Source organism: Lethenteron reissneri, chromosome 18, assembly GCF_015708825.2.
Source record: "Lethenteron reissneri isolate LAM-NWPU_2019-01 chromosome 18, ASM1570882v1, whole genome shotgun sequence".
Classification (NCBI taxonomy): Eukaryota; Metazoa; Chordata; class Hyperoartia; order Petromyzontiformes; family Petromyzontidae; genus Lethenteron; species Lethenteron reissneri.
This window is the reverse complement of record NC_083796.1, coordinates 4,619,498-4,633,493: the sequence shown is the minus strand read 5'-3', so window position 1 is coordinate 4,633,493 and position 13,996 is coordinate 4,619,498. Positions and strand designations below refer to the sequence as shown.

The 13,996-nt window shown below is 44.5% G+C and overlaps 1 long non-coding RNA gene across 1 annotated transcript; it reads right to left on the bottom strand.

Annotated features, from left to right (window-relative positions):
• Nucleotides 1-1,099: 1,099 nt before the first annotated feature.
• Nucleotides 1,100-13,380, bottom strand: LOC133343587 (uncharacterized). The gene is made up of 4 exons (XR_009755264.1): nucleotides 13,292-13,380; nucleotides 3,737-3,962; nucleotides 2,219-2,494; nucleotides 1,100-1,414 (listed from the first exon to the last, which is right to left on the bottom strand). It is a non-coding gene; the product is annotated as an uncharacterized LOC133343587 (long non-coding RNA).
• Nucleotides 13,381-13,996: the final 616 nt, after the last annotated feature.

Here is a 13,996-nt window from a genome sequence, read left to right as displayed (position 1 = left end):
GTCACCCACGCGAGAGCTCTAACTGGCCCCACCATCATCCAGGAGAAACTGGAACAGAACCTGATGGGGAGGCCCACATCCAGCAGCGGATTGCCAAAAAGGGTCTGTACACGCACACACGCGCAGCTAAACTTGCGATGCAGCTCGGTAGATTGTGGTGCTGGCAGCAGTGAGTGTGTGTGATGCAGAGGTCGCAAACGGGTTTTGATTCCTTACCCGTACTCGGCCGCACCAGGGATCGCAAACGGGTACCTGATTGCGACCTCTGGGATGAAGCCAGTGTTGCAGGCGCGGGTGGGTTCATTCTAGGAACTTGAATTGTGAGAAGAGACAAGACGTTGGGAAATGAGTGACAAACAGTTACTCACCAGTGACTCACGGCCTACCCGTACCCGGCCACACTAGGGTCGCAAACGGGTACCCGTACCCGGTCGGGTACGGGTAGCCGGGTATCGGGTAGGGTACGGGTATCGGGTACCCGGTTGCGACCTCTGGTGTGATGAGGCTGCGTAGCAGAGACGGCTACAAATGAAGCACGTGACCTGACAGAGCGCGCTTCCGTATGCAAGTATTTTTGTGTTGATGGAAAAAATCAGCAGCTTGAGTAAACACAACGGTTTTAAAATATATAGTATATGAGGTATGCGGCGAAAACTTGTAAACAGTTTTAAGTTGACTTTACCAACTACAATCCCTCCTAAAAAAAGTATAGTGTCTAAAGCGTGATTACATTTACTTGTATTGCTGTGTATTTACCAGTATTACTGCAAAAACGTTGGAATTCCATCCCTACCATCTCTTTCTCCGAAGTTCTTAATAACCTTATACAATTCAAGAAAAATGTGTGAACTCTTTTCTATAAACGCATTCGACTGTGCCGTTTGTTACTGGTCGCTTGGCATGTTGGGTCTTTGGGCCTCTGCTCAGCAACAGCTGATGAAATATATAACGTACAATTTACACGACAGGTCAGGCCCTCATGAAGTGATTTCTATTTGAACTGTTGTCAAAAGATAGAGCATCTGTAAAACATGTTTTATACTTTTTCACACGGGTACACGAAACTTCATGAAACATACTTTATTATCACCATCGGCATTATAATGATCGCACTACATAATTGAATTACCACGCAAACATTCTCGATGCGAATGTGGGAATGTCACCAGGAGCTAGGGATGGATAATAGAGGCAATTGATTTTTACAGAATGCTCAAGAAGGATGGTGGTGTATGCTCTAAAGCGAAGATTTCCTATACAAAGATATCTCTAAAAGGGAATGGGATCGGACTGTTTACACCACGTTGTCCTCTTCACAAGATCCATGCTTCTCAAAGGTAGATCAGCTGCTGACGCTTCTGGCTTCCTGTGTTTTTCCCCATCTGTATGAGTTCCATGCTTCCGTCTATTCAATCTGCACACGCAGAAAGAAAGTTGTTACTTAAAAAAAAAGAAATTGTTTTTATAAAGGTCCGACTAAATGTTTAAATATTTTCAGCTAAGTCACATCAAATATAAAAATCAGTTGAAAGCGTCGTAAAATTCAAATATAAAAGTTTAATCCAAGGCTTAATTTCTCATGGCCTACCCCAAACACCGAACCCTCGGGGGGAAGGGGATACGGGAATATTTTCTGCAGGTCAGCCCTGGACAGCTCCATCTGAAATGAAGCCCTGGTGTAAACCTTTGAGATGTATTCATTATGCGTGCTATTCATGCGCATTATTCAACATAGTTACTACTGTACGGTTAAACATCATGGTATAAATGTTTTATTTCTTAGCTCCACGTGAATTTGCCCAAGGCTGGTTGCACATGCCGTGAATGCTAAAAAACTCCAGAAAATATTGGTAACATTTGCCAGATTCACACAAAATTGCTGCCACCTACTGGAAAACGTAATACATGATATAGATTGTTACTTTTAACAATGGATCGCCGTCCTACATTACGGCTGCATGTATATTCTGGCAAAATAATCAGCACGAATTCAGCACGAATTAAAGGTATGAAACAACACATAAAATAGTGGCTAACAGTACTTACATAACATCCATCTGAAGATCGAAAGAGATCGTGCATATCACACTAAACCTAACCGATACTGGGAAAAAAAGCTAATAACAAACTGAGAACACATCACCAACCCAGTGATTCTCCGTCTCGGTCAGGTTCTTTAGTCAGGAAAAGCTTACACGTTGTTTTAAAACAGACTTACGGGGAGAAGCGTTTCAGCCGCGGGGAGACTTTGAGCGGGGGGGGGGGGGGGTTAGCACTGGTGTGCCCTTGGTGGTCCTGGTTGGTTGTAATGGCATGCAGTGTGCGCGAGTGGCTTCCCCGCAAATTGTGGCGTGAGTTGGCGTTCGTCTGCTTTGTGGCGGGGCATTGATTTTCCTTGTCCCCTTAACCTTGGCGAACCGAGCGGCCGCCCTCCAAGCCTCCTCCTAACGTGGGCCAGCACTCTCCACAAATGTGTCTGCGCTCGCAGATATTCCTGCGAAATGGTAAAAAGGAATTAGGGGCACCGTAATTGCATCCCTGAACTGAAACAGTCGGCGGTGGAATAAATTATGCCACGGTCTACTCGATTGTGCGGGAAGACAGGTCCGATATGTAACCAAAAACGAGGAAGAAAGGCATGCATATGCACGTATTCCCCTTGTCCTCGGAATGTATTTAATTATCCACAGTAATGGCTCTTTGAGCGATTGGCACGCTGTTACATCGGTTAAGTCCTTAATAGCAACACAACATTACACCCGTACTAAAATGTAATTTTATTTGAGATAATCTCCACGAATGTATCATGATTCTCCTCTACGGACAGATAGATGGACAGAGCTGATGCATGAATGCTTTTAATCCTTAGAAAGTGTTACAAACAATGCAGCCACTTGTTTTCATAGAGTGGGAGGGGGGTCAAGACAAAACCTCTCAAGGGATGACTATCTTGACACAATGTTTTAGATGTAATTGAAGTTGGCTCATCCACAATAGAGGTTTTTTGGGGTTAGATTGCGTAAATATAAATGTGTCGTTAAACCCGCCACCTATCCGACACAGCCAATTAGTAAGTTTTGTCACGGAAACAAGACGTGCCAATTCGTTACTCGTTCAACACAACGGTGTGTTGGAGAGTAAACCGACAACATTTACAATTCGAGTACGACGTTTCGACAGTGATTACAACTAGCATCATCAGGCGACAGCCAGATTTGGATGATGGCGAGTTTAACGACACATTTAAAGTTACGCGATCTAACCCAAAAAACCCTCTATTAATGGTAAGCCGACCGCGTGTTAAACTGAAGTTGTCTCGTGTCTGTGCTCCTTCAAAGCGCCGTGGGAAAGAGACACTTTCCATTAAACAGGGGTACAACACAACAATGCAACATGTGATTTCGTTGTTTTTTTCACTCAAGACGTTTAAATTGTTTTCCTTATCAGTCCTCTACCAACAGTACATTTTCAGAGAACGGGTGTGTAAATGAGAACGGGCAAACAGACTTTTATTTAGACATCGCACTTATCTATAAATGTACTTGACGACCTTTTGCCACGGTGATAGAACCGTATTCAATTCGGACAAAGGTAGTCCATCAAACTAATCTGACTCCGGCCGCAAAACCCACCTTAAACGCCGAAACCGACGCGCAGATGCATTACAGCCCTTTAAACAAAGGCCACCAGGGTAGGTTACCTTAAGTAGGCAGTGCACCAGGAGTAGGTTACATACCCGTAGGGAGGTAAAGTGAAGCCGACAGTGTTGTTTGTCCTGATTAGGGAACCATTAATAAGGCCCATTAAACACTGCCATCAGGCGGCTACCCGGCCGAGTGCGACTCATTCATCTTGATCGTCATCTTGTTGACGGTGTCGGTAGCCCTGGCCGCCACGTGGAGTGTTGTTTGGTGGCTCGGGCCGCGCTCAGGGCCGGCGCGTTGAAGGGCCCGGTGCCGCAACTGCAATCAAATGACAAATCTGCAGTCAGAGGCAGTTCGATTAAACACTGCAAGGCAGCACTTACAAAAGAAGAAAAAAAGCTGCTCAGCTCGCAAACTTTTTCAAAACATTTCAACCGTGCTTCGTCGAATGCTCGCGGGGAATTGTCAAATTGCTGCGATTGTCCTTTTTTTGGTTTCCCTGCAATTGCCGTTGATTGGTCGTCGTCGTTGTCATCATCAGCCATGGTCAATCTACTGCTGTATGAATGAGCAGCTGATCCCACCCTCAACCAATCTATCACCGCCACCCTATCGCTGTTCCTGCGATGCGACAATCCAACCAGCCACCTGCCCACGAGCTGACTTCATCATCGCTCCAAAATAACACTCGCACGGACACGTGACTGACTGCAGGTGGAATGTTAACTCTACGAAGAGAATACCGCAACACGAACACGACAACAAGCAGGGGCACGCTTTGCAATGAAATTGCAATCAAACACTGCCATCAGGCGCTGAAGAATAGGACTCTCGTGACGTCTCAACATTAATGCACCGTCCTGTGATATACGGCAGTGACATTCATAGTGACATCATTGCCTATAAGTGGAGCAGCTTCAAGCTTTCAACTTTCGTCTGACATCACCGCTGAACGGGCAAGGCGTGTTTAAAAAAAAGATTGCTTTTTGTGGTTTCGGTTGCATCTCACTCTTAATACCCAACTTGTGAGGTAGCCGAATTGTGCAGAGGTCGGAGCACTCATCTGAGACTGCTGAGATCCACAGCTTCAAATCCTGGCCTCTCAAGTGTAGAGAGTTAATGGTCTTGTCCCAGGAGCCAATTACTGCACAAACACACACACAAATGCCCATCCCATCCACATTATTTCCGCGCGTAATTTTGCTCAATTCGCACCCTGATGATTGCAAATATTACTTTGACTGGCATGCCACGGACATTGCTCTCCGTAGCCGAATGGGTGGGCAAAGTGCTGCCCCCTGCAGTGCGGTACAGTCAAAGCCATGAAACGAAGAAATGACCGTGGGTCATCACCCGGGCGTGAGAGATTGGCCCACAGAAGCAGCTTTCAACTACGTCCGAGACATCCTTCAAGTGCCCTCTTTTATCCACGCAGAAGGGTAAAGCTGCCTTTCCCAATAGAGACATTTTTTGTCATGCTGCAGTCAAACCGATACAGATATTTTAGCGTCAGGATCAGATGAAGTGAAAACTCTGTTTTAATGCGATGGGTTTACTAAATACTTACAGCGATACCTTGAATTTCGTCCACTTAACTTTCGACGCTTCGCTCTTTCGGCTGTTTTCAACTATAACCACATTTCAAATGTCGTCCACGTGGCTTTCCTCTTTCGTCCGATTTCATCCCCAAACCTTCCACGACGTTCGCGCCACGCGCCGTCTTTTTCGTTCAGTCTTTGAATGGAAGTCGTTCAGTGAGCATCTCTTATATTGGTGTTTATTCATGTATGATTAATACTGTACCTATTTCTGTGATTATACAGTAAACAGTTCATGGTTATTTTTGTGATAGTAGTATAATACTACAGTGTTTACTTACGCAAGAATAAAAATATTTAAAGGTATAATTTTGTTAATTTAGTTTTGCTTATTTATTTAGTTTTGTTTAATGATTATCATGTTTATTTTTCTTTTATTTCTATTTATTTAGGTTTCGCACGCATGTGTTTTATAGTTACTGTAGTTAATTGCATGTACGTTTTTATATTCACTGTAGTTATTTGCATGCACGTTTTTCGCCGGCCAAAATAAATTTGCAAGCTAATTAAAGGCTCTGCTTTGACATTCGTCCATTTTTTACATTCTTCCACGCTCTGCTCCCTAAGGGGCCATCCATTGAGTAGGTACGCAAAAATCTGTCGTAACTTGACCCCTCCCCCCCTCTCTGTACGCACGCAGACTTTTTACACCACCCCCCCCCCCCCCGAATTCCTATAGAACGGCCGATATTTAATCCACGCAAGAAACGATCAAGGATTAATACTATTCACGTGTTTCAGCAGACAGACTGCGTTAAAGAATCCAGTCGCTTACCTTGGCCACTTATGTTGCTGAGCTGCGTGCTAGCTCGCAGTCAGGGGGGCACGGTGGCACACAAGTGACACCTCTCCCACAGTCCCACTTCTCCCGGTAGTATTTGTTGTTTGACAGCTGAAGAAACTGAACTGTGGCTCATTTGAAGGCCAACGTAGACAAATTATTATCGAGGCTTCACCACTGCCCCCCCCCCCCGTTTCCTATGTGTACGCACATTGTCAGTAGACTCTCCCGTACGCAAGCGTACGCATTTGGGTTACCCCCCACCTCCCTCCATGCGTACGGACTAAATGGATGGCCGATAACCAGAAGACAGTGCAAGGTATTCCTGAATACTCTTAGGTTTTTCGGTAAAGTCACGTAGGTAAAAAATAAAAAATAATAATAGAAATAAAATAAGAGATAGTAAATCTAGCTGTGACGGTCCCACCTGATGACGGAGACTTGTGTTGCCTCCGAAACGTCGTGATTTATTATTTTATTTATATTATTATTTATATTATTTTTTATTTTTTACCTACGTGACTTTACCAAAAAACCTAAGAGTATGAATCCTTGCAGTCACGAAAGCTTCAAATCTAGAAGTATTCCTGAATGTTAAATAATTTGAAACCAGGTGGAGAACATCAAATCACTACATCTTGGTCGGCTTAAACTCGGATTCAGACCCAGGTTCTCAGTGGTGCCTTAACGCAGCTCAGATAATGGCATTTGTTCAACACTTCCGACGTCAAGTGGCCAGGCAGCTGCATCAGGAATAAAACTGCGCCATACAAAGTGGCGGCTCTTGCCGACCACAATTTCACTCAGCTGCGCCGAGCGACGGGTGATTTCGGATCGATTTTTCCTCCATGGATCGTCAAACGTCATTTGTAGTCGTGGAATCATTTTTCCCCCTTTTGCGATGCAATCGTTCGTCACCGTTTGTCAAGGTCGCTCTATGACTATTCGGTGGTGAACGTAGGAGAGACACTTGTGGCCTGCGACGTTGACATAAACAAATGACAGGACATTTGATGCTTATGGCGGTACCCTGGGGTACCAAATAATACAAAATGAGCCGAGGCAATTAAATATTTTATTTCTGGGACACTATTTTTTCCAGGGGTGTACTTAACTCCGCGACTGGGGTACCAATCAATCCGACATCAGTGCCACACTCCGCGATGTCAAAACTCAGCGAGGACGATTGCGCTGAAACCCTGAACGCTCGCGGTACGCACCGTAGTAGTGCATCGTGTACAGCTCGTCGAGATGAGTCGATGGCCGCATCGCCGACCACCAACAGACTAAAAATGACTGCATCACGGACATCATGCGAGAGCCGGGGTACTATGGAACCCCGGGGTACCGCCATGAGGTTAATTTGTGGCGCAGAGTGTCAAGTAGGGGTCTGATAAAATCCTCCCCCGACCTCAATGATAAATTGGGATTAGGGTGTAATTACGGTAATTGTATCTCTCGCCAAAATTGTTGGTCAGGACTCACGAGTGTCCGACAATCTTCCCCTCTGATCTCACTTGAACCCGTAATGATTGCGAGCCGTCAAAATCATGGCAAGTCTGTGCAAATCACACGTCCGAGTTGGCGTCCGTGAGCCATGCCGATAGCTTCGGGAGTATCCGCGACTAATGCTGCTCACTTCGCCAGAGAGGGCGGAGGGTGCCGTCGTTCGCGATACGGGTTCAATCGTCCGGTCCGCGTGGGCGCAGTCACACTGTGGGTTGTATCTTGATTTGAAGCTTTCGTGACTGCGGGAATCCATACCCTTTGGTTCTTTCGGTAAAGTCACGTAGGTAGAAAAAATAAAACAAAATAATACAGTATATCACGACGTTTCGATCGCAACACAAGCGGTCGTCATCGGGCGGAAAACAATCATCCAGCAGGGTCATTAACCGAAACGTCAGCCGAGTGCTCTATATTTCTGGAGAGGGGAAATTAGATTGCATCCCACTGCTGGATTATTTTTTTTCCGCCCGAGGACGACCGCTTGTGTTGCGATCGAAACGTCGTGATATTTTATTTATATTTTGTTTTATTTTTTCTACCTACGTGACTTTACCGAAAGAACCAAAGAGTATACCGTGGGTTGTCTTCAACTCTCGACGTGTGGAGGGAGGTGTGCGCAGCGACAAGTTGTTGTTCTAAAGCGGTTGATGGAGCGCCAAATGTTTAATTGGCAAATTAAGCCACTGGCAGTGTGCGTTAGCTACAGCTACGATTGTAGAAATCAGTGGGATGAGATAATTGGGGTTTTACCCTTCTATCTGGCAACCAAACTGACACCTTTTTTTACAAGGAGTCATGTTTGCATAGACCACAATACCTGCAGTCATAATGCAAACAAAAAACATAACTCTGTTAATGTATGCACTGTCAGAGTTATGTTTTTTGTTTGCATTATGACTGCAGGTATTGTGGTCTATGCAAACATGACTCCTTGTAAAAAAGGTGTCAGTTTTTGTTGCCACATAGAAGGGTAAATAACCAATTATCATATTTTTTACTGGCAAATGAGGTTCCAATGGTGCAGTGGGATGAGGTTACAGTAAAACCTTGGATTGCGAGTAACTTGGTCTGCGAGTGTTTTGCAAGACGAGCAAAAATTTTAAAATAAATATTCATTTGATAAACGAGAGAGATCTTGCAATACGAGTAGTACGTGTATACGCTTTGTCTGCCGAGCGTCACGTGATCACAACTGATATACGAGTGCTTTGATATACGAGTGTTTTGGATTACAAGCACGTTTCCGGAACGAATTATGCTCGCAATCCAAGGTTTGACTGTATAGTGTAGTCTGTTACGGGGTTGGTTAGGTGGTTAAGAATGTATCGTATGTCTGAGAAGGCCACGAGCCCAATTTCATGGCTGTGATGTAATACATTTGTTCATCGCATTATGGCTTTATTTAATGTGTATATTTCGATTTAAAGCTTTCGTGACTGCAGGGATTCATCTTCTTGGTTCTTTCTGTAAATAAAATAAATTTTATTTAAGTAACATACTAAAATAAAACATAATAAAATACAATTGTATTTAAGTAACATACAATTGTATTTTATTATGTTTTATTTTGTATTATTTTATTACTTCCCTTCTACGTGACTTTACCGAAAGAACCAAGAAGATGAATGTGTATAGTTCAGTAATCAGAGTAACATAGATAGGGAGCTTGGATTATTCATAAGGCACGTTATGATCAAAACACATGAAAGTTAAAAATGCTGTAAAATCATCGTTAATGTGTGTTAAATAAATAATGCGCCGTTATTTCTGTAAATTGTTCAAGTGGCTTACAGTGGTTTCACAGTTACAGAGTGTGGAATACTGTTATTGTGAAGAGATAAGCCCATACCCGCGAACTAGTTTTGAAATTTTTAATTGTTGCATATGTTACTTATGTCATAGTGTACGTGGTTGCCTATGCGATAATAATGCTCCGTTAAGACTGGGAACTATTATTAAGCATTATAATGGTTTAATAAATATACAGTGACAGTATAAAGTACAAATATTAAGAACTTACACCAGATATATGACAGTGCTGTATGTAGGAAATGTTCATTGTGTTAAAAGTGACTTGTTTTAACTTGAATAATTATTAATGGGTCAATAACAATACAGGCATAGCACATGCTACTTTAGCAAACTCTTTGGTTCTTTCGGTAAAGTCACGTAGGTAGAAATAACATACAATAAATCACGACGTTTCGAACGCAACACAAGCGCCCGTCTTCAGGTGAATATCGCGACAGCGGTGATGTCTGCTGCGGGCAGCACGATGTCTGCTGCCTTTAGAATGTTTGCTGTATGATGCATCTATATATATAAAATCGTGCATGTCTGTCTGTCTGTGTGTGGATTTCGGACCATACGCACTTTCATTGGACGGCGGTTGCCCCTGGCAACGGCTAGCGACGCCTTCGCCGCTTTCATTGGACCTGGCAACGGCTAGCGACGCCTTCGCCAAGGGCTGCAGTTTCATTGGACGGCGGTTGCCCCTGCTAACGGCTAGCCACGCCTTCGCCACTTTCATAGGCTCCGTAAATAATTAAATAATAGCCATTACACAGTATTGTTGGAGCGCTGAGGGGGGGGGGAAGGCACGCCACCCGTACCCTGCCTTTGCCGGCTGGACAATTTTGGCGAGGCCGCAGGCTCTGCACGCTACTAGGCCTCGACACCCACCACGCCACTCTGAGGTAAATTCATCAAAGTTTTTCCTACTCTTCACTCCACCCCCACCACAATGTGTGCAATGTATATTACTTTTAAACCCAACGCGCCAACAATCGATTACTTAAATGTTCACTGTACAAATAGTCATTAAGCTGGGTCAGCGTACTGCCAGTCTATCATGTAGACTGTAGCCTGCTTATTAAACTCGGTGAGCGTACTGCCACTCTATCATGTACACTCTAGCCTGCTTATGAAGCTGAGTGCGTGTACTGCCAGTCTATAATGTGGACTGTAGCCTGGTTATTATAATCGATTCTTTATATGTTCTTTGTACAAATAGTCATTAAGCTGGTTGAGCGACCCCAGTTCCATTCCAACTCACGCCCACCACCGCTGACGATTATTTGAAACGGACCTGGGCCTCCCCTAGGTCGACTCAGCCTCAAACGCGTAACTGCTGTCGTGTGTGAACATCGTCACTGGGGAGACAAAGGCGGCCGGCCATCGTGGATCCAAGTCCCGGGCGAAGCCGGGTCATGTGTATGTGTGTATGTGTTTATGTGTATGTCTGTGTGTCTCTATGTATGTGTGTATGTATGTGTGTGTATGTGTTTGTGTGTATGTGTGTGTGTATGTATGTCGGTTTTTTTGTATGTCTTTATGTGTATGTCTGCGTGTCTGTATGTATGTGTGTATGTACGTGTGTGCATGTGTTTGTGTGCATGTATGTGTGTGTATGTATGTGTGTATGTGTTTCTGTGTATGTATGCGTGTGTACGTATGTGTGTTATGTGTGTGTCTGTGTGTCTGCATGTATGTGTGTGTGTATTGTGTATGTGTTTGTGTGTATGTATGTATGTGTGTGTTTGTGTGTATGTGTTTGTCTCTGTGTATGTATGTGTGTATGTATGTGTGTGTATGTGTTTGTGTGTATGTGTGTGTATGTATGTGTGTGTATGTGTTTGTATGTGTTTGTGTGTTTACGCTCGCATTACACAAATGTGTTGCAGGTCTAAGGCGTTCCTCGCGCAGCATTGCCGCTTTCTTTTTTCAGTCGTTTACTGCCGTACGCACCCTGACAGTCGTGTGTGTCTGCAGCAAGCGCGTGTATGTGTACCTATGGACGCGCGCGCGTGTGTTGTGTAGGGGGAACGGTAGTGTAGTGCTTAGCGTGCTGTCTGTGTCTGTGTGTGTGTGTCTGTGTGTGTGTGTCTGTGTGTGTGCGTGTGTGGTGTGTGGGGAGCGGTAGTGTAGTGGTTAGCGTGCTGTCTGTGTGTCTGTGTGTGTGTGTCTGTCTGTGTGTGTCTGCGTGTGTCTGTGTGTGTGTCTGTGTGTGTGTCTGTGCGTGTGTGGTGTGTGAGGAGCGGTGGGTGTAGTGGTTAACGCTACGCTGCGCTACAAACCCGGCGAACCGAGTTCCATTCCCGCTCACGGCCACCACCGGTGACGATTATTTGAACCTCCCCTAGGTCGACTCAGCCTCAAACGAGTAACTGGTGTGGCGTATTAACATCGCCACTGGGGAGACAAAGGCGGCCGTGCGTGAGTGGTGAGGGAGGGAGAGTGGTGAGGGAGGGAGAGTGGTGAGGGAGGGACAGTGGTGAGGGAGGGAGAGTGGTGAGGGAGGGACTCAGCCGCAAAACGAGTAACTGGTGTGGCGTATTAACATCGCCACTGGGGAGACAAAGGCGGCCGTGCGTGAGTGGTGAGGGAGGGAGAGTGGTGAGGGAGGGACTCAGCCGCAAAACGAGTAACTGGTGTGGCGTATTAACATCGCCACTGGGGAGACAAAGGCTGCCGGCCGTGGTGGATACAAGTCCCGGGCGAAGCCGGGTAGTACAGCTAGTGCTTCTATACAGTACTGTATCTGATTCAAATTGTTAGCTGATGGATACACGAATACTTAATGTTAAAGAGTGTATCTAATTCGCGAGAATGGTCATGATGTGGGTTATATTTTTGAAGAGTTCATATGCAAAAGGCGTTCATAATGCTGTTCAATGTTATTAAGAGAAATGTTGTATCTTCATATTACATAAGCACCACGCTTCTTGCCCACAGGTTTCGAGTTGGAGTTCAAGAGTATAACGGGATACGACTCCCACGTCCATCGTTGTGTGCATGCTTGGGCTGAACGATTAATCGATTTCAAATCGAAATCGATTAATCGATTTCAAATCGAAATCGCAATTTGAAACAATGCGTTTAGCAAATCGCAAAGGCTGCGATTCTTTGCGATTTGAGAAGTCCTGTTACTTTCTTATTGGAATTTTTATTTTTTAGTATTATAACTTTATTTATTTAACTTAACAATTGTTCTATGTTTGATTGTTCTATGTCAATTAAACATTTTAGTAAATACATGTTGGAAGCAATTCATAACTTTTAAGTTCTCATTCTTGCATTAGAATATATAGAGCAGTTCATATTTTGATGGGATCATGTGGTAATGCTCCATCACATGTTTTAAATCTATTACACAGTCAATTTTGAACTGAAGCTTGACTTTAAAAATTGTAATCGCAAATCGCATTATCTGTCAGAAAAATCGCAATTAGATATTCCCCAAATCGTTCAGCCCTAGTGCATACCTACACCCGGGTTCATTCTCAAACAACTATCTTTAAACAAATTAATGTGCAGCCACATAAGTGGACATAAGCTGTACAGTTCGGAAACGCTACATGCAAATGTTTTGAAACAGATGAATTTTTATCCACACAATTTGATGCATGTATCCTGAGAATCGATTGTAATCGATGTATCGAGATATTTAAAGTTCATGTTCGCTCCATTGGAACCTCATTTGCCAGTAAAAAATATGAAAATAGTTTTTTTTACCCTTTTATCTGGCAACAAAACTGACACCTTTTTTACAAGGAGTCATGTTTGCATAGACCACAATACCTGCAGTCATAATGCAAACAAAAACATAACTCTGATAGAGTTGTAAAAAAGGTGTCAGTTTTGTTGCCAGATAAAAGGGTAAAAAACCAATCATTCATGTTCGCTGCTGCTACCAATGTGCAGTGCCCGGTCCAGTTCTGCTTCTAAATTCCATGAGTGCATCATGGCCTATTTTACACCTGCGTAAAGACGACTTCGACGCACTTGTCCTGGGAAGGTTTTCTTTATTAAGGAGCCACGTGCTCACACTCGGACGGGCGGAGACCCCCACCGCAACAGCCCCGAGTCTCCCACGCATCTCCCTTTTATATACAATCCGAGGCCACGCCCCCATTCCCGAACCTTCTCGCTGGTTCTAGACTGCTCGCTCTACCAGCTGTCACCTGGCCACGATCCTATTCTCGATCATTCCCGTAGCCGCCAGTCCATTGGCACTGCAGGCTGACTCTACTGGCATTACACTTGTGCGAGGTGCAATTTCCAAGCCACTGCCATGGTGATGATACATCCCTTCTCGCCTCCGATTTACAACGGAGCCTTGTGAAATTGCCTCGGTCTTGAGCTATGCAATGGCAATGCAAATGTTGATGTCCGTTAGTCATGAGGGCTTCTAGAGGGAGTTCTTGTTACTCCTCTGTCGATGGAGCGCTGACTACAGTGGTTCGCGATATGGTCCGTCCACAGTTTGGTTTGCAAGGCCAGAGTTGCACTGCTGTGGCTTGTGTATCTTGAACTTACCATGAACAAAGGAGATGTGCCCATCGGCCTGTCGATGATCTGATGCGGTTGATGGTTCCCCCAGTGTCTTCGAGGAATGTCAAAGCCGGGAGGTGCGGTATGAACTATGAACTATTTTTATTTTACCAGGTAGGGACCACTGAGCT